Source organism: Pinus tabuliformis, chromosome 8 (genome assembly GCF_031772625.1).
Source record: "Pinus tabuliformis cultivar Carrire ecotype Pingquan chromosome 8, CPIR1, whole genome shotgun sequence".
Taxonomy (NCBI): Eukaryota; Viridiplantae; Streptophyta; class Pinopsida; order Pinales; family Pinaceae; genus Pinus; species Pinus tabuliformis.
Window position 1 is genome coordinate 816,702,144 of NC_142294.1, and position 24,743 is coordinate 816,726,886.

Genomic DNA, 24,743 nt, shown 5'->3' on the forward strand with positions numbered 1-24,743 from the left:
TTAGAATTAATTGTATCTTGCCTTAGGAACCCTAAGTCCTATTAGGGAAGTCTCCCTTATGTTGGACTTGTCCTTCACTAAATCAAGGGAAGTTGTTGCTCATGTGATAGTGGAAAACCTTCTAATGTTCCACAAGTCTATACACCTTGTGAGGGCTTTCAACTAAGGTGATATATTTTGTGATAACTGTATTCATAATTTTGAGAGGTTGACCCTAACCTATTTTGAGATTTAAGTATGACTGGAAGGTTAAGAGGATTTCTTTCAACTTTAATTTGTCACCATTTTGGGGCCAAAAATATATATTTTAGTAGGGTAAACAATCAACAATCACAGTGAATTTTCTAATATTGTATTGTAACAGTTGCAAATAAGGGACTCAGAATAATGGAGATACGAAGAATGGAAATGACTTGCACACAAAATTAGAAAGAAGAATTATTTGAGTATCTATAGCAGGCCATGATAACACTAGAAATAAGATAGCACCTTTACCAAGATGTCATGATCATGACTTTAGGTGAGAAGTAAACACCATGATATGTATATCATCTTCCTATGAAATGAGGTGAATAACATTGTAGGTGTTTTAAATGAAAATAAATTGATGTATTTAAAATAACCAACCAATGGTTCTGACTCATGGTTTTAGCCATTAGTTTTGAGCACATGGTTTCTAATCCCCTAGTTTTTTTTGGAAAAAAGTGATTAGGAAATTGATTAAGTGCCTACATCGCAACCAGAAAACTGGGGACTAATTGTGCTAAGAGGCACTCTCCAACTGAGTATGGAAGAGATGTTGTCTTGTCGTGTCATGTTATGTTATGTAAACATTTTTTCTTGGTAAAAAAAAAAACATAGAAAAAATAAGAGATGCAAATCATTGCATAATTAAACTTATAAAAATTAAAAATTAAAAAATAGTAATTACAATTTTAATTATATAATTATGAAGTTAAATAAATTTATTTTAAAATGGGTTTTCCCCATGGTATTCTTCTTTAGTCTAGCCTATTTAATAATTATAATTTTAACTATATAATCATAAATTTAACTAAATTAAAGTATAGAAATCCAACTTTTCACAACCTATGGATTTTATCATTGTTTTGGAAACCCATATATGGTTTTGATAATCCATAATTGAAATTAGAGGCTAAAATGTTTGCATAATTAAAATTTTAAATTTAATTAATAAATAAAGTTAATAATTATAATTTTAACTTTATAATTTAAAAGGTGAAAATTTTAAATTATGGGACTCCAACCTTTTCCCATAGTATTCTTTTTTAATGTAGCCTCTTTAATAATCACAATTTTAACTATATAATCATGAAGTTAAATAAACTAAATTATAGAAATCCAACTTTTCACAACCATGGTTTTCCCCATGGTTTTGACAACCCATAGTTTAAATAAGAAGCACAAGTCTTTGCATAATTAAAATTAAAAAAAAAAAAATGGAATTAATAATTATAATTATAATATAAAATTATAAATTTAATAGATTATTATGGGACTTTGGGTTTTTCTCACCGTATTCTTCTTTAATGTATCATATCTAATCATTATAATTTAGAAATCCAACTCTTCGCAACCCTTGACTTTTCTCACCGTATTCTTCTTTAATGTATCATATCTAATCATTATAATTTAGAAATCCAACTTTTCGCAACCCTTGACTTTTCTCATGGTTTTGACAACCCACATATGGTTTTTATAACCCATAGTTTTTCCCATGGTATTCTTCATTAATGTAACATATTTAAAGACAAAATTTCAATGAATTTTACTTTTATTAAAAAAAATGAATTTGATTTTAAATATCAACTATGTAATTAAAAAAATTAAACTAATCATTTGGACAAGTTTGGAGGCATGTCGTGGAGGAACAAGTTTGATAACAGGACTCATACATTAACCGCATGTTTTAGAACTTTTACTTCAACCACATATTTCAGGTAAAAAACACTATGAAATATGTATTGAGTTTTTCCTTCTTTTTTTTTGTAAATTTGGGTGGTATCTTTTTATTACTTCAAATTGTAGTAGACATTAGATCACAAGCATCTGTGCCCAGATGGTCTCAACCTTCCCATTGAGAAACTAGGCCTGTTGACCATCTGGTTGCATTATAGCCCGTCCAATATCGAAACTATCTAAGATTTTCCAACAAAGTTAAATGAGCATAACTATCTTTATAACCTCTAATATCATAAGCCTATACGAGATAACAAAAAAAACCAGATTATGCATCTAAGAAAGTTTAATCATCAGAAGACTTAACTGGCATTGGATCTTTAGCACTAAATCCAAGTTTTTTTCTCGGTAGTATGCACGGAATTCGCCTCTCGATACTAGCCAGGCGAGCATTCTACTACTAAATTTGACACTGAATCAGTTGAAGTTCTCTGTGGATATTTTTCATCTCCTCAGAAGATCCTGGGATACCTATTAGAGGCAACATCAATGCTTTGGACAACAAGGTCTTCATCATTAAATATATGTAAAGAGTTTGCAGGAACAGAGAGCAGTTGTCTTGCCTATCACCCGAGTCTAGGATAATATCTCTGAAATTGTCTAGAATCTCCTGCTCGCTGGGATCCATCTCAATAAGAATATTTGCCTCCCATTCAATGATGGCTTGACAGGGCATTGGATGGGTTCCCATTCCATATGCATTAGTTTCCAAATTTCCCGGATGCTTAAAGCTCTCATGACCACGACCGTTGATGGGTCTAGACTATGCACAACCTTGGCCACGACCATGTCCCTAGCCTAAACCTGAACTGCAGTTATGCAGAGATGACGACCTCACCATACCTACACTCAAATTTATGTTAGGGGTTTGTTTGAATACCTTAGTGAAGAGGGCCTGAGAGCCACTGACCTGCGTTGGGAGGAGGATGTGGGATGGCTTTGGAGGACGGTGAAATCCTCCAAATTTTTATATGGCCAGGTCCATAAAATCCCATATTGACTTGACTCAAGGACAATAACAACCCAACCATGCAAATTATGACCATGAACCATGGCCTCTCTTGTACTATGACAATCACAAGACTGCATGCATGACTGTTGAAATAATCTTATCCCTTTCCGAATACAATCCATCTCCCAGGTATATCGGCTACCCATAGACCCTGGGTTCATTAGATTTGTATCAACTTTATCCAAAGGAAAGAGACTATGGATGGTGATACCCAAACCTTCCCTCATGCTCCAAAGACCCCCTCGTGCCTTGGCTCCAAGCAGTTACAATAGAAAATGAAAACATAGAGCCCAAGGAAGAGGGGCTTGAGGATTTAGACAGAGGGGAAACCATAATTCGACCAATCCCCAAGATTGGGAGTTGTGAAGGGACTGAAATGCCAACAAATCATTGTGTGGCTAGACTTGTCCCATAACTAGATAAGGGTGCCAACACCCACCATCCATGAGTAATTAAGACAAATGCACATCATCAAGGACATTATATGAAGGAATGGTCCAACATGGACATACTTGTTGGAGCAGATGCTGAGAAAAGAGGATGCACGAATGCGAGCTTGGATTAGGGCCTTGAGCTCACCTCCTGCTGGGAATGCAATCGACATCCTCCGCCCCGAATTACCTGCAAGGAGTATCCTGCAATTTCCTCTCGGCTTACCTCCACTTACTATAACCACAACAACTTCAACCTTAATCACAGTAAAATGCCTCCACCCTCGCTTGTAATAATTCCTTGACGTTCTTTGCATGATTGTACATGTGTGGGGGTGGTCATGCCAACCCCAATCCTTTATGAACATAATGACCATTATTACGGACCAGATTCCACAATACTTTCTAACCTGGATCACACCCCGATCAAGGAGAGTATTGAGTTTTTAAAACCCTTATATTAACTTATAATTTTAGGGCCAGGGTTGTGCTTCATGAAGAATTCAGCCAACCACATGTTTCAGGTAAAAAGCACTATAACCTATGTGTGTATTGAGTTTTTAAAACCCATATATTAAATTATAATTTTAGGGTCAGGGTTGTGATCCATGAAGAATTCAACCAAATTTGTGTTTCAGGTAAAAAAACACTATAATCTATATGCGTATTGAGTTTTTAAAACCCTTATATTAAATTATAATATTAATGTCAAGGTTGTGATTCATGAAGAATTCAACCAACCACATGTTTAAGGTTAAAAGCACTATAACCTATATGTGTATTAAGTTTTTAAAACCTTTATATTAAATCATCAGCGCAGATCCATCTTAACTTTGGATATATCAAGCGCAGAGAGGGATAGAATCCCTCAAGGTGCAAACCTATTTTTTGAGTGCAAAACTTGAGGGAAGGTTTGCACCTCGAGAGATTTGTTCCCTCTCAGCGCTTGATAGATCCAAAGTTAAGATAAAAATAAGTTGGTTTAAAGTTAGGAGTCCCATACTTTCTACAACTCATTTATTATGCTAATTGAATCATTTATTATATTAACTGAATTTTTTAATGTTTTTTTATTATAACTTATTAAAATATTAAAATATTGGTCATATTAGATTGGAAATACAAGTCTAGACTATTTTTATTCTCAATTTGTTTGGTATTTTTACTTATCTGCATTTTGGTTTCCTCTCAACTTTGAAGTGATAACATTTATATGTTCAATTGATTATTTAATATATTGATTGTATTTTGAGTTAGATGATTTACTTTAATTTAAATCAGGTTTCAAATTTCTTGAGGTTGTTGAAGTTTATCCACTTCCTCATGATCTACGATTAAAAATATAGAAAAGGATATAAAATATATTGCTTACATAATATTTACGTTGTAAGGCGTTCCTCTGGGAAAAGCTTTCTTTCGGTGCCATTTTGTACCTGCTTGCACCGTTCATTTTGGTGTTAGATGATGGAGTTATTATGAATCATTAGATCATATTTACAAGTGTTAAGTGGAGATAAGTCAGACAATTTCTTAAACGGTTTGATAGTTTGAAAGAGAGTATGACTTGGCAAAAAGGACCTTTGATATGGTTATTGAAAAATGAGGAGTTGTGCAGAGTTGACATGGTTATTGAAGGACCACGAGCTGGGCTGAGCCAAGAGTGGCATCAGAATGGAGGTCAATCATGTTGTCTCTCATAAGCCTGGTCGACAAGGTCGTATGGATAATTGGGTTCGTATTTATATTAACTCATCTACTGCTTTTATATGATGCCTGCAACATTAGAAAATTAGAACTATATGTTCTTGGGTGAAGAATCAGTGTTATATTTTCTCATGGTTGTGTTGTGTTTTGCTATGTTACAAGATGTTGGTTATGTTGATATGCCCGGGTGTTATGCGCCATGAAATTTTGGTAGAGGTTGATGCAGATCTTGTCATAACTCCTCTTTACATAATGGAAATGAGTCATCGATGGCAGCTCCAAGCCATCCATAGGAAGATGAATTGTCTGCAAAGACACTGCAGAAGCGGTATGAGGGATTGGTGATAGTGCGCACTATGTACAATTAAAGGCAAAGGATCATGGTATTGGATACACCGTCAACCTATGCTATTTCAAAATCAAGATACTGGAGTTGCCAAGCCTGTGAAGTTGGGTCCGGGCAAACATAGACTCGCTTATGGACTTTTGGGGTAGGTCTCTTTAACAACTTCCATCGAACCTTGTGTCGGCGCTTGTGCATCTGCAGGCTTTGATCCCTTTGGAAGCCCTGGTTGCATATCTCATAGACATATCTATCATATTCCATTAAAGTCTTGGGCGCCAATGCCACCACTTTTGCATCAGGATCTATGGACACAAAATAAAACTCAATATCCCAGTAGAATATTTTGAAGTATGAAGCCATGGCTAAAATCGAAGGCGAGTCCTGCTACCATACTAGGTGTTCCTGCCAGACGAAGTTTGTGTTTGTCGTTATTGTTGGACGACATGGGAAATGGGGACAAATATTGAAGTGACAAAGAATGAAACCCTAGAACAGGTTGAATGTGCAGAGAGCTTCCATGGAGTGAGGCAGAAGTGCCTGAACTAGAGGTCATATCTGATAACGAAGAAAAAGCAGCAGTCTTGTTAGATCTGGGGTTTACAAAGAAACACAACTTATGAACTATTGCAATGATGCATGTGCCTATCAGATTGGGATTAGTGTTGTTAACAAACATCACACAAATCACTATGTCTAAGGCTTCGACGCCTTGAGTTTTATCATTGTTAATAAGTACCATGGAATTAGTTCAATAGCACGTTGACATGCATTACCTAAAATTTTGCTAATCTTTAATAGAATCATGCTTGCTATTAATTCTGTCAGCATTAACATTTGTAGAATTAACTTAACTGCAAACATGATAATCAATGTCAAACATCTTCCTATCTATTTGAATACCACAAAAGTAATGGAATATCACTAGCTACACAGATATAGTCTTATTTTGGGTGTGTTTTCCATAACCAATTTATAGTTCACGGGAAATAAAAAGCCCTCATTATTGGGGTTATACACATAGTAACTAACACACATTTATGCTTCTATTTGTATATGCACAATGTGGGGCTTTTAATGGATTTTGAGTCTGCATATGAAATCTTATGGTGTCCACAATTTTGTAAGTGATCTGCAAGCTGATAAAGGCGAAGGATAGACAAACCCCCCTTGGAAGGTAAGGTGAAGGGTAGACAAAACGCTCCCTAGAAGGTAAGGCGAAGGGTAGACAAAATGCCCCCTGGAAAGGTAAGGCGAAGGGTAGACAAAACGCCCCCTGGAAGGTGCATTCGACATTACCTAAGAATGTGTTTATCTTGGCATGAGTAGTTAATTTTATCACTATCTTGATATGGATTATATTGATAGGTTTCTATTGTTGTAAATCTAAAGATACCCTCCTTTTCTTATAAATTGAAATTGATTGAAAAAACTTGCAACCATAATTATAACTATAATGAAAGTGAAATCGATGATAATCAGTTGGCTAATGGATCTGCTAATGTAGTAGGGTCTAGCTATCGATCTTGACCTTCACTACTTGGATATTAACCTGGAACCTAGGGAGATGAAACTAGTGATGGTGCTTTTCCTGCTTCAACAAGGTGAACTACTGGATCGGATTTACAGATGCTACACCTTTGTTTGGACCTCTAATGTTGTTGGTTTTTGATGGTGAATCGTTGTGGAAAGTCATTTCTCAGTTGTTGATCATTCCTTTATCTATCGCTCATCGTTCATTTATCACTTATATATTGGTAATCCTTGATGTTTCTACCCACACACTACCATGGGTTGAACCCCGTTGAATCATGTATACTCGTCGTTCCAGTTGAGATAATTCCATCCTTCGGTTTGTCTACTTTCTATGATAGACATATATATATATATATATATATATATATATATATATATATATATATATCATTAATATGATGCATGGTATGGTGAGGCATGCAATCAATTATTAATGAGATGCAGTCTAGTATTCTTTCTTTTCTTTTTTACTCCAAGTATTCAACCCTTTCTTGTCTTTATGATGTTTTTTTTTTCTCGGCAAGATTAACTACTATTATATTAATATGTACAGATAACTTTACATTCAGAGAGGCTGGCGACCCAAGGCCTACTACGGCTCATGGGTTGCATTTTCAAACGAGTACATTTGCCGCGCTGGGCTTTACGATCAGTAGGATCAAAAATCAAAATGCTGAGAGTTTCCAGTATGACTCCATAACGACCCACGCAGGGGCATTTCCAAACAGACCTACAACCCAGACCAACTATGGAACCTGAAGACATAAACATGAACATACAAAGAACCAGGCAATCACCAAGGATTTGCGCCCAACAGGAGATTAAGTCCCCACTGCCGTGGTGGAAACCGCATGCAGTACCAGACAAAACAAAAACACAGACAACCATGTGACACATGAAATTGCGATTATTCTTACCCCAAAGCCCGACTTGAGTGCAAAAGGAAAAAACACAGAACCACCCGCCAGAGCTAATCCTCTGGCTCTTCTTCCATTGCTGACGGATTGTGCACAGGTTTCGGCTGCTCGGGAGCTCGAGGTTGGGATGGGGATTGAGAGCGGTCCGACCCTGAATTGCTCTCCTCACTCGCCGACTCCCCCACTGGGAGCTTCCCTCGACCACTTGCTGAGCCTTCCGCTTCAGTTGACGGCTCCCCCATTGGGAGTTTGCCCTTACCATGCACAACATTGTCCTCCGCCAGGACCAGAGACGATTCTTCTGCGTTCTCCTCCTCAATTTGGGTGAACAGCACAGAGATATGGGCGTTAATGCCTGGATTATCCCCAGAACTACCCAAAGTAAATATAACTGAACCAAATGCAGGTAACTTGTGCTCCCCACCGCTTGAGCTGCCCACTTCCATGACTTGACAGGGCTGGATAGGGGTGGCTCCCATCCTCCGGTGGCAGTAACAACAACAACAGTGATGATGAATATCAGCAGCTGGAGGGCGAGAGGATTCTCCACGCCAGGTTCCTCTGCGACAAGGCATTCTCTCACGCACCATGACAGCCACCAAGCTTTTGTTCCTTTCCCCGACAGACGAGGTCCAGCAATGGAGCTGCGCCTTCCCCACAACAAACACTCCCCAATTTGGGACAGAGCAACGCTTAAATAGGCTAAAGACCAGTCCGAGGAACGCAGGCGAGTTCTGAGTCGCGGCCCAACTCTCCACCTCCTGCCCTCCGCGCAGACGCTCAACGCTCTGCAAATTCCCTTTACCATAATGAGCTCCCTTCTCCAGGCATACCACATTCTTAAACCGCACTCCATTACCAATGAAAAGACCAGCAATGAATGCCTCCCGCAGGATAGCCATTCCCTCCCTCGGCTCCATTAAGAATGCTCAGAGGCCGCTTCAGATGAGAGGTACTAGCGGCGTATAGCATTTAAGGGTGGAGCTCTATCACGTGGCAGCCCATGGCCGTCATGTGGCTCGTCGTTGAATATCACACTGCCACCCGCATCCGGGGTTCTTGTCTTTATGATGTTACTATGCATTGTATTATTGTATTTATAATCTATTGTTCCCCTTGTATTTTCTATTGATCTATTGTGTATTGATGATTGATTCATGTATTGTTTCCTTGTCTTTCCTAACCTGGTATTATTTATTGACCTTTCGACACCTTGTCTTCACCCTTGTCTTATGTCTTCACCGGTAAATGAAAAAATAACTTGTCTTTGCTTTGCCTTGTCTCTTCCCCAATCAATTCATAAATAAATTATTTAAGGTGTCATAATGGGTGTGAATTATTAGGCTTGGAAGGGGCACCTACTTTACTTTATTCATTCAGATTGAACACAAATGAAGTGGTTTACCAAATTTACCAAGTGTAAGTAGAGGGAACTAGAGCAAGGGTACCAATTGCATTTGACCTAGTTGACTGAATTGATTGGATTGAATCTATTAACCTAGTAGCCATAGTTGCAGTTCCCTAGCAAAAGCCAACATCACTTGTATAAGGGTTTCAGTTGACCTGAAATCAGAAGTAGGAGGAGGAAAGGCAGGAGATCCAGAGCCCTTAGTAGTAGGCGTAGATCCATCAATAACAAGAGAATAAGTTTTGGCTTTGACCTTGAATCATTAGATCCCACAAAGTAACAAACAATGGCAGAGGCATAAAAGGATGGCTAGTTCTAGGTTTGCTAAAGTGGAACCTAATCCTTACACCATGTACCCTTTCCCGTTCTTAGGGCTACTCTTTGATCCGGGTATGGATTCGATCATGAGTGATGAAAATCCAATTACGATCTTGTGCGAAGCAGTAGTAAAGTAAGAACCCATTCCTAGTTCCAAAGCCAGTTCTTTACCTTGTTTACTCAACCCCTATAATAAATAACCCCATAGAAGCACATTTGGTAGCAAAGGTATATATTCCATCTTCCTCAATTTCATCCTTTGATTCTGTAAGTTAGTGTGCTGTCATACTTTCTTTTTTCAAGTTTTCCCCTTTTCCTTCTTTGGGTGATTTTTAGCCTGTGGACATGAATATCGTAGGTGACTTGTTTGAAAACAATTATGACATCTAAATGGTGTGTTTTCATAATCAAAACTTCGATTCCATTCATATTTTCCATTTGAATTTTGGGAGACAAAAATAGCTAGAGAATAGTAAAAACAAAGAAATCATCGCTTGTAATAATCATGAAAATTCCTTTTTTTTTCCTTTTCTTTCTATGCACATTCTTCCATTTACAACCCAAAGATTCCACCAGAATCCAAAATTGGCTCCACTTGGTGTTGGCCTTTGTTCAAATCTGAATTTCTTGATTCATGAGCTCTCTTTGTTACTGTAGCCCCATTTGCTTGTCTTGCCATCTATGTTGAAGGAATTCCATCTTGAGTCCTCCCCCCATTATGGTTAATATGTTTTGACTAGTCACTACTTTCTCCCCATTATGGTCAATCTATTCTGACTGGTAAGTACTTTCCATGTTCTAATTATCCTTAGTATCCTGAGAAGGGATATCTTCCATTTTCATCAACTTCCTACTTTCATTCTGTAAAGTTAGTTTGCTTCCAGACTTTGTTTTTTCGAGTTTCCCCCTTTTTCTTATTCGGGTGTTTTTTGGCCTATGGACATGAATATTGTAGGTGACCTGCTTGAAAACAAGTACGACATCTAAATGGTGTGTTTTCATAATCCAAACTTTGGTTCCATTCATATTTTCCATTTTTCAGCAGTATGTTGTCTGGTAAGCCTTTGCTCAAATCTATCTCTATATAAACCTAGGCAAAGGTAAAAAAACCTTGTTGTATTTGATCATTATCTATTTTTTTGTAAGTCCCTAAAGTATTCCCTATATCTTCCTGGACCTAATAATGCCAAAATGGTAGTGGGAGGTTTGGTATCCTCACCCGCACTGGCATCGTTGACACCAACATCTTTACAGGGTCAAATTCATGGTACCAATGGGTCATAAAGAGCTTAGCACGTCCCCTACCTGAAAACCTTTTGAACATAGGTAAATCTCACAATTTTTTTACCACGAGCAAAGCATCTGATTTGGGCCAAAACCCATTGAAACTATAGATGAGGGCATTAGAATGAAGAAGTGGAAAAAGATCAATTACCTGATGATTTTGGACCTCCAATGTTCACCTTTTCTCCAATTTCTCTGACCTTAATCCCTCCTTCCCCAAATGTACAGAGCCATCTCTTGCACCTGCAAAAACCCTCGAGCTCACTCACACCATTCCTCTGCCAAGGATTTAAGTATGTTATTTATCGAGATGTTGCGAGTTGCAAAAAATAACAAACAATATTTGATTGTGATGTTATTGTTTCTAGGACATATTTTATTATGATGAGTGGAACCTTATCTTCAATGTAAAACACAATTTTATTTGTAATGCAACTTCCATATTATGTTATCGTCTTACGATGTTTTCTTTGCAACATCTGGTGCAATTGCTAGTTATGAAAAGTCTTCTCATTTTTTTAGAAGCATATTATAAATATAGATTATGTATGTGATGGACTTAATAAATATAGATGATGTTCACTCTTATTAAGTTAAAAATGAGACCAAAAAAATAGGTTTATATTCTTTAAACTGTATTTCTAAATGTTAACGACTTAACCACTCCTAAGGTATATATTAGTATTATTTTGCAAGAAATGGATCTTGTACTCATTGATTAACAACCATCAAAATTTCTTCCATTTAATTTTATTATTATATTTGTTGAAGGCATAACTATATAGTGATTAATATTACACTGAATAGTAATAGTTTTAGTTTGAACAATAAGTTTAATACAAAGTTTGATTAATATTATATGGAAATACTTTTTCTAACATATGAAATATTGCATCATTTTTAACTTGCCAATCACACATTTTGGGGTCTTATTTGGCCTCATACCGAGGAAAGTGATATTTTTCTAAAATTAACTTAGGAAATGGACTGATGAGGAATAGTAATGCTATCATTAATTCATAACATTTTATGTTTTCTTTTTTTGTAAAGGAAATACTTTGGGCATACAAACCAATTAATTAATTTCTTTATGCTTTGCATTAAGGGAATTGTTCACTACACCAACTCTGCATTAACTTCTTTAATCTTATCGTCTTCTTTGTTGCCTTTGCCCAGATAACATTCCCAATCATCCAATTCCTTCTTCAACTATGAATGATTGTCTTCACCCTAGCCCCTAAGAAAGGAAGCAATTTAGATACAATATATGGTGATCAATCACACTTATGGCTTTTGAAATTATCCAGCCTCCAACTGAAGCTCCTTCATTGATGATATATTTTTAACAAAAAAAAATTTAAACAAAAATGAGTAATATTTAGATTAAATATGCACCCGGTCGCAGTAAATACTCGGGTAGTACATCGATTCGTAATCCACATTACATCGAATGAAAATTAGTTATAGACCCATTACCAATTAGATATTTCCTAACAACAATATTGCATCAAAATTACTACATATATATATTGACACGGTTACATCAAAATTCAACCACAAGGAGCCCTTCATACAAGTAGCAGGGACAAAAAACCAAAAACTAATTGCATATTGGTTAATCAAATTTAGAAGTTGGCAGGTTAAGATCTATATCCAACTTGTTTGCTTGTTCCAAAGGGTAATTTTACATGTTGGAAGAATCTTTGGCAAACTAGAGGTTTGACATTATCATCTTGAGTGCATCCATTTCATCTTCCAGCCTTTAAATATGTTGTGGCATTGCCAAAATGTGATCTTCTTGTTCAACCTAAGCATGATACATTTGACAAAGTTTTGCTTGGAGGTTGTCGTCAGCCCTTTGTAGGGCCTCATGTGCTGATAAACATTTGGAACGAGCATAGTCCTTAGAGTAGGAATTCTAGGGATGGGAGGACATCTAATTGATATATTCACTGGATAGATTATGCAAACCCAGCCAACCCGGATTTGATAAGAGCAACAAATAACTGACTAGCGCATAAAAAAGAGACCAAAGTGCCACATCCAAATTATGAATAATAGAACCTCTTTCCCAATGCCTAATGCATAGATAAAACCATAAATATACTTTAAACATTTCCTTAGCAATCGACTTCCACGAGAAGACAAAAGAAAGTTATCTCAAATTAGAACTCAAGTCCTTAGAAAAGAAACCAATTAACATGAACCTTCCCTTATGCTAATGAAGAGCGAAAGCCAGACTGGAACTAATTGGAAAAAAAGGACTAAGGTCTGCCAAGGAGCATTGCGAGCCTAAAATCCCCTTACGCCAAAAAACCCATGAACAGTAGTGTTGAACCCACAAATTCCAAATTTCCAAAGAAAGAGTCAGGGCCTTGAGAAGAAAATCCTCACAAAGCTTTCTAAATACAACCTTATTAGACGCTACAACTAAATTCCCAGACATATACCAAAATAAATTCTCCACCCACTGATGAGGGTAGCAAATGCTGAGAGTTGACACATTCATGAATGAATCCAGAGATGGGATTAGAGCCCATTTAAAACCACTATGCTTACCTTGCCACATGAGTTGCAACATGTTTACATTAATGTCACGTGTGTGACCTTCAAGGGAGTTCAACATTCTTATGAGTTAAAGGTGATTCCAAGAAGTTGGCAGAGGATCTTCGTAAATACAAGTGTGCGAGGAGATGTAGTAACCAAATGCATGGTTTGAATTTTGTTTGATGTCACGTTCATATATTTTTATGGGGTGACATTAAGCAAAGTATCAACCTTTCATGAATAACTATGGAGGAAAGGACAGCGCACGTGGATGCGACTAAAAAACATATGATGAGAATGAAATGGGAAGGGACAAATGACAGGGGAGCGGAACGAGGAGGGGGAAGGAGGGAGAAGAAAGAAAAGGGGAGGAGGGGGATGGGGGGAGCATGTGAAGGGGAAATGTCCATCAAAAAAAGGGGGGAAGGCCAAGGAAAAGTGATGCAAATCCACCTTTTTCTAATATTTTTTGGATGGCGGAACCACTGCAACCCTTCTGTCGACTCCATTGTCTCTTATGGTTTAAAGCTGACACCTCCATGGAACTGTTCTCTCGACCATGAATTCCAAGTTCCCACTCTACTTCTTAACACATAATTAATATGACTTCCGAGCTGACTCACTAGTACACTTCACCCTGTCAACAAAGACATGAGTTGTGTCTCGTAACCTTGCTCATTTTTATACCAAGTAAGCCCGCTTGCAACCTTCAGTCTTAATTCTTACACCTTCAGGATAAAAACCCTAGTTTGGCCCACTTAAAATTGGTGTTGAGCCGATGCCACATAAGTCTGACCGCAATGGCTTGGCGCGATGCAAGGGTGAATTAATAAAACCCTCTGGGTTACAAAACTTCTGTTATGGCCCAATTTCAACTCCTTACCATGTGAGCCCACTCACCCAAGCCTTACTCGATGGATGAAGGGATTACAAAAGTCAATGGTGTAGAAATCCTTCGGGTGGGATTCACTGAGACCTTTAACTTAGTCGAGTTTTGGTAAGATAATGACTTGCCAAATGATGAACTTTTGTCTAACAATTTCTCGTTGTTAATACATATGATCAAAATATAAGAGATTGCAAAAGGACAGGTTATAAAAAAAAATCTTGGTCTCCACACCATACACATAATTTTTATTAAAAAGAGGAATATAAAGATTATGTTGCAAATTTGGTCCAGATCCATGATCATAGGTTCTGAAATACCATTTTAGGAAAATTAATCAAAATTATAACAATTTTCCTAAATTAATAAATTACATAGCAAATCTTATCTAACAAACTACTCATTAAGGAACCAACTCCTTTAGAAAAAAAAAAATTGACCTTTCGACCAATCGAGCTTTTTACCGATGCCCCTGCATCATACTCCCGAGGAACAAAGAATTCATAGGCTCTTTTCCATGAGTTCTTCAACCATTTTCCACTTTTGTGTAAGAGTGTAGCAGTCATCCAAGTTGCATCAATTGCCGGATGGCTTTTCCATTTCACCAAGTATTTAAAGTACTCTTTGCCTCGAGTTTTGTTAATCAATCTTTTATCCAGAATTATTTCTGGCTACAAGGGTTATGCTATTAGTAGTTGCTTTTTCCACTAAATTTGTTATTATTTTTTTTGTTTTTTGCTACTTCATCTGCTGACATCTACTCTCCTGGTTGATATTTATATAAATATGCAAAGTTAAAAATAGGGGAAATACCAATCCCCAGGGGTAATTCCAACTCATAAGCATTTGCTGAGAATTTTCTAAGAATCCTGCAAGGACCAATCTTTTTCGGCTTCAAATTTTTATATTCTCCCTTGGGAAATCTTTTCTTTATCAAATGTGCTAGCACTTGATCTCCTACTTCAAAAATTTGCTCTCTCCTTTTAAGGTTTGCAATATTTTTATATTTAAGGCTGCTTTCCTAAAGTTTTTGCTTAAATTTCTCATGAATTTCCCGTATGGTTGTGGCAAAATCTTCACCTACTAAACTTCTCTGCTATGTTCTTCCAAAATTTCTAAGTTCATGTACTCCCCTCGGATGAATTCCATATAATATTTGAAAAGGGCTTTGAGATGTACTTGTATTGGCAGAGTCATTGTAGGAAAGTTCAGCTTGTGCCAAAACTTGATCCCAATGTTTAGGGTGATTACCAATCAGAGTGCGTCTAATATTACCCAAACTCTTATTTACTACTTTAGTTTAACCATTCGTTTGTGGGTGATATGCCAAAATAAAACTAAGCTCAGTTCCAAGCTTTTTTCATAATCTTCTCCAAAAGTGTCCCAAAAATCTAGTGTCTCAATCAGAGACAATGCTTTTGGGCACTCCATGTAGCCTTACAACTTCCTTAAAGAACAAGCTATCTATATGAGTAGCATCATTAGTTTTAGTGCAATGAATGAAGTGAGCCATTTTAGAAAACCTGTCTACAACCACAAAAATAGAGTCATGGCCCTTCTGAGTTTTTGACAGTCTAAACCAAAATCCATACTTACCGAATCCCAAGATCTTTCTGGAATTGGTAATGGAGTGTATAATCTAGTGTTTTGATTCGTCCCTTTAGCATATTGACAAATTTAGCAATTACTCACAAATTTGTGCACATCTACTCTTAATCCTAGCCAAAAATAATTCCTCTTTAACGACTCATATGTTTTATCACGTCCAAAATGTGCTCCAAGACTGCCACTATATTTCTCCTTGATCAAGTTTTCTCTCATCGGACGATTGGGAATGCAAAGCTAGTAGTTTTTAACTAACAACCCATCTTGAATCATGTAGCCAAGCCATGGACTTTGATCCTGAATTGTTGATTTTTTACAAGTTGCATAAGTTTCTCTGAAATCAACATCAATATCATATATCTCCTTCATGAAATCAAACCCAAGCACTTGGATTTGACTTTCCTACAAATATAATTGGCTCCTACTTAATGCAACAACGATTTTCTTAGACTGCCTGCTAATATGCTTTAACACAAATGTGAACTTTGTAAATATTCTACCCATTTAATGTGCTTTTGGTTCAACTTAGGATACGGCATAATAAATTGCAATGCGTGATTATCAGTGTAAAGAATAGACTCCCTGGACAACAAATAATGCTTCCATTTCTTTAATGCTTGGACCACCACATAAAATTCTTTGTCATAAGAGGTATATTTTCTTTTGGGCTTATTTAATTTTTCACTGAAATATGCTATGGGTCAGTCCTCTTGACCGAGAACTGCTCCAATGGCTTCATTATTGGCATCACATTTTACCTAAAATGGTTGTTGAAATTCCATTTTGACCTCATCAGTCTACTGCAACGGTTATTGATTTTTCTTGATTGTTTCTACAATAAGAGCACTCAGTTTGCTGAAATTTCTAATGAATTTCATATAGAAGCTAGCTAGTCCATGGAAGATATGAACCTCAAAAAAATTTCTAGGTGAAGGCCATCCAAGAATTGCTCTTAGTTTCTTAGGGTCCATCTTTAAACCTTCTCTTGAAATAACAAATCTTAGATATAAAAATTTTGATTTAAAAAAGGAACATTTCTTTAGATTAATCAACAATTTCTCCTGATGTATTCTTTTTAATACATACCTCAAGTGTCGTAGATGCTCCTCCTTTGTTCTACTGTAGACCAAGATATCATCCAAATAAACTATTACAAATTTCCCAATAAATTCTTTCATCACTTCATTCATCAATTGCATGAAAGTGTTGGGTGCATTTGACATTCCAAATGGCATAACCATCCATTCGTACAATCCATCATTTGTTTAAATGCGGTCTTCCATTTATCTCCTTCCCTCATTCTATTTTGATGATTGTCACTTTTCAAATCAATTTTGGAAACCCAGTTAGCACTGCTTAAACAATCTAGCAAATCATCAATACTGGGCAAAGAAAATTGTACCTAATAGTGATTTTATTCATATCTCTAGAATCGATGCATAGACGCCATCCTCAGAATCAACACTGTAGGCATAGCACATGGACTGTGACTCTCCTTGATTAGGCCGTTGTCCAATAATTCATGGACTTGCTTCCTGATCTCTTCATTCTCTTTGGGAGTCATCCTGTACGCTGCTTTATTTGGCAAAGTTTCTCCTGGTATCAAGTCAATGTGATGACTGATACTGATACTTCTGACTAGTGGTAGTTATTTTGGCAGATCATCCAATATAATGTCAGTATGTTCATTTAATATATCTTGGATTTTTAGAGGTAAATTAGTAATAGTGGTGGCAGTGAGAATTATTGTGGGCTTGCAAACTATAAAATAACTTACCTCTTCTACTTCCATTTGTTGCAGAAACTCCTTGCCACTTAACAACAATGCTTTATAGTCATTGCTATTAATTATTCCCTCTTTTTGTAATGGAAGCAAAGTATGATTTATGCCATATTTTTAGAACTTATAAGTATTCATTTTCCCATCATGCACAACACTCTTGTCAAATGACCACGACCCCCGTAACAAAATATTCCATACATCCATAGGCATCACATCACATAAAATTTTGTCTTTATAACTAACTATCTATAGTTCTATCTCACACTGCTTATGGACCAATAATTGGTGACCTTTTTGGAGCCACGACATTTTATAAGGTGTCAGGTGCTTTTGTTTCTTTAGCTTCAACTTTTCCACTACCTCTATAGACACCATATTATCAGTTCTTCCAATGTCAATTACCATCTTACAACACTTCCCCTGAACCTTACAAACAATTTGAAACAAAGCCTTTCTTTGAGTTGGCTCAATAATTTATTTTTCTTGTTTTATAAACACCTTCTTTAACATCAGAGCCTCTCTTATATCTGGCACATTCTGAACTACTTTCGGCTCTGATTTTTCCTCCTCTATTGGAGTCGAAACAACATTCTTTTGGCCCGTTTTGATGATTTCAAGACACTCATACACCATGTGCCCAACTTTTCCACATCTATAACAATGGATTTATCTTCCTCTGCCTCTTCCTCTTTCTATATAAAAGGACCTTCGGCCTCCAAATTCTCCCTCTCACTGCCTTGGTGCATTAGAAATGCTAGCTCCATCTCTTGGTGTTGTAGATATCCCTCTGTTAGATTGTTTCCCTCTTCCTCTAACAATTATGTTTCCCCTGCAAGATTGCTTCCTCACAAGTTTTTCTTCAATATTCAAAGCCAACTAATATGCCTCCTCCACCATATTAGGTCATATCACACTGATCTCGTCTTGAATGTATAGCCTGAGACAATTTATGTATCTTGTTGTCTTTTCTATAGAGTCCTCTACATATCCTGCCTTGATATTCACCTTGTAGAATTATTCTCTGTACTCTTCGACTGTCATCAACCTTTGTCTAAGGTTTTGCATATTTTTGAACAAAGTAAGTTGGTAATCTTTTGGTAGAAATTTGCCTCTAAGTTTCACTACCATCCTATCCCAACTTTTAATCTTCTTTGTTATTCCTTCTTTTTTTTTGTCTGTACGCCATCCCAACATAAATATTCATGATCTTTTAACTTTAGCTACAGCAAATTCAACCTTCTTTTCCTCATCCATCTCTTCATACTCAAAATATTTATGCATTTTTGTAATTCATTCAATAAGCTCTTATGGATTCATACCGCCTATATAAGAGGACAAATCTAGCTTGGGTTTCATAACAAATCCCAAAAATCCTTTCAATATTCTAGCTCTCTAGAGTTGCCTCCTCTTGAGGAGATTCTTCCTCTTTTGCACTTACATCTCTTGCTTCATGTTCCCTTTGTTTGCGAGTCTCCATCGTTTCCATTCTTTCTTCTAATCATTACATTACCCTCAATACTTTTTTACTAGATATAGGCCTATTTATGCCTCCTCTTGTGCCTTGTCTGATTCTGTGTGCCATATTTCTTCTTCTTCCTAGAGCAGAAGCAAGGATTACTTTGATACTACTTGATGTAGATCCACCTTTTCCTTATTTTTTTTTTATGGTGGAACCACCACAACCCTACTACTAATTTCACTACCTCTTATGCTTTAAATTTGATGCCTCACGGTATCATTCTCTTGACCGTGGCTTCAAAGTGCCCGCTCTTATTCTTAACACACAATTTGTATAACTTCCGAATAGATTCACTAGTACACTTCACCCTATCAACAAAGATGCGAGCCGTGATGCAAACCTTGCGTGTTCCTTATACCATATAAGGTCACTTTCAACCTTCAGTCTTAAATTCTTATACCTTCGGGACAAAAACCTCGAGCTGGCTCACTTTAACTTGGCATTGGGTCGACACTACATAAGCCCGACTCGGTTACAAAACTTCTAGGATGGCCCACTTTCAACTCCTTACCATGTGAGCTCAATCATCGAAGCTTGGCAAGACAGATGAAGGGTATACAAAAGTTGTTAGGGTAGAAAGCCTTTGGGTAGGATCCACTCAAACCTTTAACTTAGTTGGGTTTCAATTAGATAACGACTTGTCAAATGATGAACTTCAGAGGATAAGGAAATTGTGAAGCCTTTGTGTGTGCTCATCCTTTGTGATGGATCTGCTCCTCTATATGTTCTCAACTTTGCGACGTCCTTCAAGCCTCCTCTAATCCTTTCTTATGATCCTCCTGCAATCTCGGCATATATATATATATATATATATATATATATATATATATATATATATATATATATATATAAAGACTATGTATACATTATAATATATATGTTCTAAACATAAGAGATTGCAAAAGAAATGGTTATAAAAAAGAGGAATATAAAGATTACATTGCAAATTTGGTGCATATCCATAGTCATAGGATCTGAAAGACCATTTTAGGAAAATTAATCAAAATTATAACAATTTTCCTAAATTAATAAATTACATAACAAATTTAAAACAAATCATATCTAATAAACCACTCATTAAGGAACCAACTCCTTTAGTAAAAGTTTTTGACCTTCCGTCCAATCATGATTTTTACCTATGCCCCTGCATCAAAAATAAAAGAGAGGAGGAGGGAGGGAGGACCAAAAATTCAAACCATAGTCTTAAAATAGGGAGGAGAAAAGAAGAAAACCAAACACTTAAAGACATGAGGGCTTAGAGGAGGGGATGGTAATGAAATTGTCATTGAATTCCATCTTGCCTTCATCAAATGAGCAAGATTTTCTTTCCTCTGAATCTGATTCCACATTATTAATTCTAAGAATTTGATAAGCTTCTCTTGAAAGGAAAAACTTTGCCAACCCTATGATTCTATGAAGGATCTGAGAGAGATAATTATCCATTGGAGTTCCTTCTTCTGCAAGATACAAAATTGTGATTAGTGAATCTCCAAGGTTGATGATATCAATTATCCCTATCTCCTTTGTGATATATAAGCCTTAAAGGAGGCCATACATTTCTATCTAATTATTATTCTTCTTTCCCAAGCCCCATGCAAACTTGATTTCATTGACTCCGTCAGGATTGATTAAAATCCCTCCCTTCCACCCTTGAATTTTTCTTCTAAGCCCCATCAAAATGTAGGATCCATTATTGTTGTTGGGTTTTCCATTCATTCAACTCTTCCAAGGATAACTGAAGTTTGCAATTTGGGAGAGCAACCTTAGGAGGTAAGGTTGTATAAGGATGGGGAGAAATATAACCTACCCACAAATCCTCCAGATTGTCCAAGGCAAGATCTAAAAAGAGGGGATTAGTCACCAGAAACATAGAGAGATCCTTAAGAGCCACTAATTTCATAGAGCGCTGAGTCGATTTAAAGATAACTGAATTTCTAGAAATCCAAACCTGCCAACAAACATACTTGGGAAGGGAAAGCCATAAGGATTTAAAGGAGGATTTGGATTGAAGGGAGCCTACATACTGATTTTTCCAAAGAAAATAAGTTCTGGAGATTAGGAGGTTAACTCAGTCTAGAGAAAATAGGACCAAGAATAAGATACCATACCAACTTAGAATATGAACAATCCAGAAATAGATGTGAAATAGCCTCTTCATGATTCACATACAAAGGGCATCTTGAGGGGCTTGAAATGCCTCTCTTCTTAAAGTTATCAAAAGTCAGGATCTTTTTATGAAGGACCAACCAACATAAGGTGTCCACATTAGGTATAACATTAGGATTCCAAAATTTATTCTAGAGGGAGGATTTGGGAGGAATCTGGGACTGAAATAACTTGTCCATATACCCTTCTTTGATAATGTACTTGGATTCCTTCCAACCCAACTTATCCTATTGGAATTGATTAATGGGAGCCCTTCCAACCAATTTCTTAATTAATTCCTCCCCTGGAGGATTGAAATGGTCAGGTTGATTCCTGAGATTCCAACCATTCCACAATCCATCTGCGTTCCATGAAGATATATTGACCAGCGAGGAGATACCTTGAGAGTGCATCATGAGTACATTAAGATCATCATGCACCGCAAGTATTCATCATTATCCAGTGGTTGGAATTTGAGGATAGAGTCTTCCCATATATTAATATTATCTCCATTCCCTAGGATCCATCTAAGGTGAGATTGAATCAAAGGGGAGGCCGGAAGAAGAAGTTTCCTGATAGGAGAGTCGTGGATAGGGAGGATCTCTGTTGAGGATGCATGGAAGTAATTTTCCCTCATAATTTGAACCCACCAAGCATTTGGTTGGGTCTGAATCTTCTGATTGATTCCAATCACAATATTCATTAATTCAGGATCTCTGATACCTAGGTCCCCATGAAGCTTAGGCACTCTAACCATAGTCCATTTTACTAAATGAAACTTTTTTGAGCTTGTTTTACCTCCTTAACACATTTTTTTTTTCTCAAATATGTATCAATCTTGTTTAAAACGCTTTTTGGAGCCAATAAGGTCCATAACTAAAACAAAGGGATGGCAGATAACATGACCTTAGATAGGACTATCCCGCCTGCTAGATTGAGCCATCTAGCACCCCAATTCTCCATTCTATTCTTAATCTTGTGAAGAATTCCATGCCAAGATTTCGAAGAGGACCTCTTTAGACAGATAGGAATTCCTAAATATCTAAATTCAATCCAGCCCTTGCTTACTTTAAAATCGAGAACATATTCAATTTTATATTGTCGGATTATGTTAATGTTCTAAGAGTAGATATGATATTTGGTCTCATTGAATGAACCTCTAGAGGCCACTAGAAAGTTATCCAAGACCTTTTTATATATTTTGGAAATTTCCATAGATGCCCCCCAGGATCATATCATCAACAAATTACCCATGGTTAATGCTTTTGACTCTATCATAGAAAAAAATTCCTGGAATATTCCTAATATTTTTTTCATACACCAAACTTCTGCTCGAAGAATCTATCATAATAATTTATAGGAAAGGAGACAGAGGGAAGTCTTGCCTCAGACCCCTAGATGCTTTGAATAAACGAGTTCCTCTATCATTGATCAGCGGGGAAATATACGGAGAACCAACACAAAGGTCAAGCCATTGGATGAATTTTCCATGAAATCTTGTTTTCTTCATTACCTTGAAGATAAATTTGTGATGAACCCTATCAAACAGATTTTCCATGTCAATCTTTATGACCATAACTTGATGACCCTTTCTTCAACTAGAATTAACCGCTTCTTGGATCATGATCACATTGTCGAATATTTGTCTTCCCGGGACAAATCCTCCTTGATTTTCATTAATGATCCGAGGGAGAATTTTTTGGAGACTTAGAGCCAAAAATTTAGATATTACTTTGAAGGATACATTACATAATGAAATTGGCTGGAATCTGGAAAAGGACAACATATTTTTTCTTTGGGAATGAGAGCAAGGAAGGAGGAGTTGATACCTCCTCACATACAAAGCTGGTTGAGAGAGTATCTAATCATTCTAATCAAGTATTTGTGAATAATATCCCAAAAATGTTGGAAGAAGTGGGTCGAGAGACCATTAGGTCCCAAAGTCTTGTCCAGATGAAAGGAGAAGACAACCTACTTAATTTCTCTATTGAAAGGGGGAGCAATAAGAGAATTGTTCATATCTTTAGAGACTAATTTAAGAACATGCTCTAACATATATTACTCTTCCTCATCAAATGATTGAACTAAAGATTGGTACAAATTGCTAAAATTCTCTACCGATGCCTCTTGAATTAATTGAAAGTCTTTTATTTTATGACCTTGATGATAAAATTTTGCTATATTATTTTTTTGTTCTTATTTTTTGGCTTGATTGCGAAAAAAAATTGTGTTCATGTCTCTAGCATTCAACCGTATATTCCTTGATTTGAGCCTCCATTGCTCCTCTTCTTGATGGAGGAGAGCATGATAAGAATTGAAGATTCTGACTTCCTGACGTAACATCTATTATAGGAGAAGGCTCCAATTGGGATTGGATATTTGCCACTTGATTCTCCAAATATAACAACGATTCTCAATTTTCATATATTCCATGTTTCAAACAATTCTTGATATCTTGTTTGAGCCTTTTAACTTTAGTCTCCCAAATACCAATGGAACTCCCTTCCACCCACTTATTCCGTGACGCTGCTACTTCCTCAAAAAATCCCAAAGACTGTAGCCAAAGAGTAGAGAATCTAAACGGGATAGGATCGTAATTTTGGGGAGTGTTAATTTGTAACAAGATGTTAAAAACCTAGTGAACCCAATGGATATGAAAGGTGTCTATGTTATCCCATGTTCTTGTGGAACCTCATACATTGGTGAAACTGGTCAGTCTATAAATTAGAGGATTAAGGAACATGCAACTGACATCAAGCATGGGAGAACCCGCTCTTCAGCCTTGGCTGAACATGCTGAGAAGACAAAGCATCATATATGCATTGAGGAGGCTAAGGTTATTGCAAAGATTCCTCATTTTCATCACCGTAAGTTTAGGGAAGCCATTGAAATTGAGAGGAGATCGAGTAATCTAAACAGGGATGACGGGTGGAAAATTAGTAGTTGTTGGATTCTAGCCCTTTCCTCTTAGTTTTTCTCCTTCTTGGTCTATTGATTGTGGTTTTTCCTGTTTTTCCCCTTTTTTCTTCCTTGGTTCTAGTTTCTTTTGTTTTCTCCCCCTTGGATTTTTTCATTCCTCTTTGTGTTCCTTTCCTTTTATTTTATTCAATAATTTTATATATTATATATTTTTTTGGTCTAGAAATTTATTAGTTAGTTTATTTTCTTAGCTTTGTAATAAGAATTAATTTCCCTCAATTTGACTTTTATCCCTAGCCTCTATTCATGAAAGGTGTTATAAGTCTTCATCCATCTATTTATCTTTATATATATATTTTAACTTATTTCATTACCTAACGATATTAATTTCTTCTAATTCTTAGTC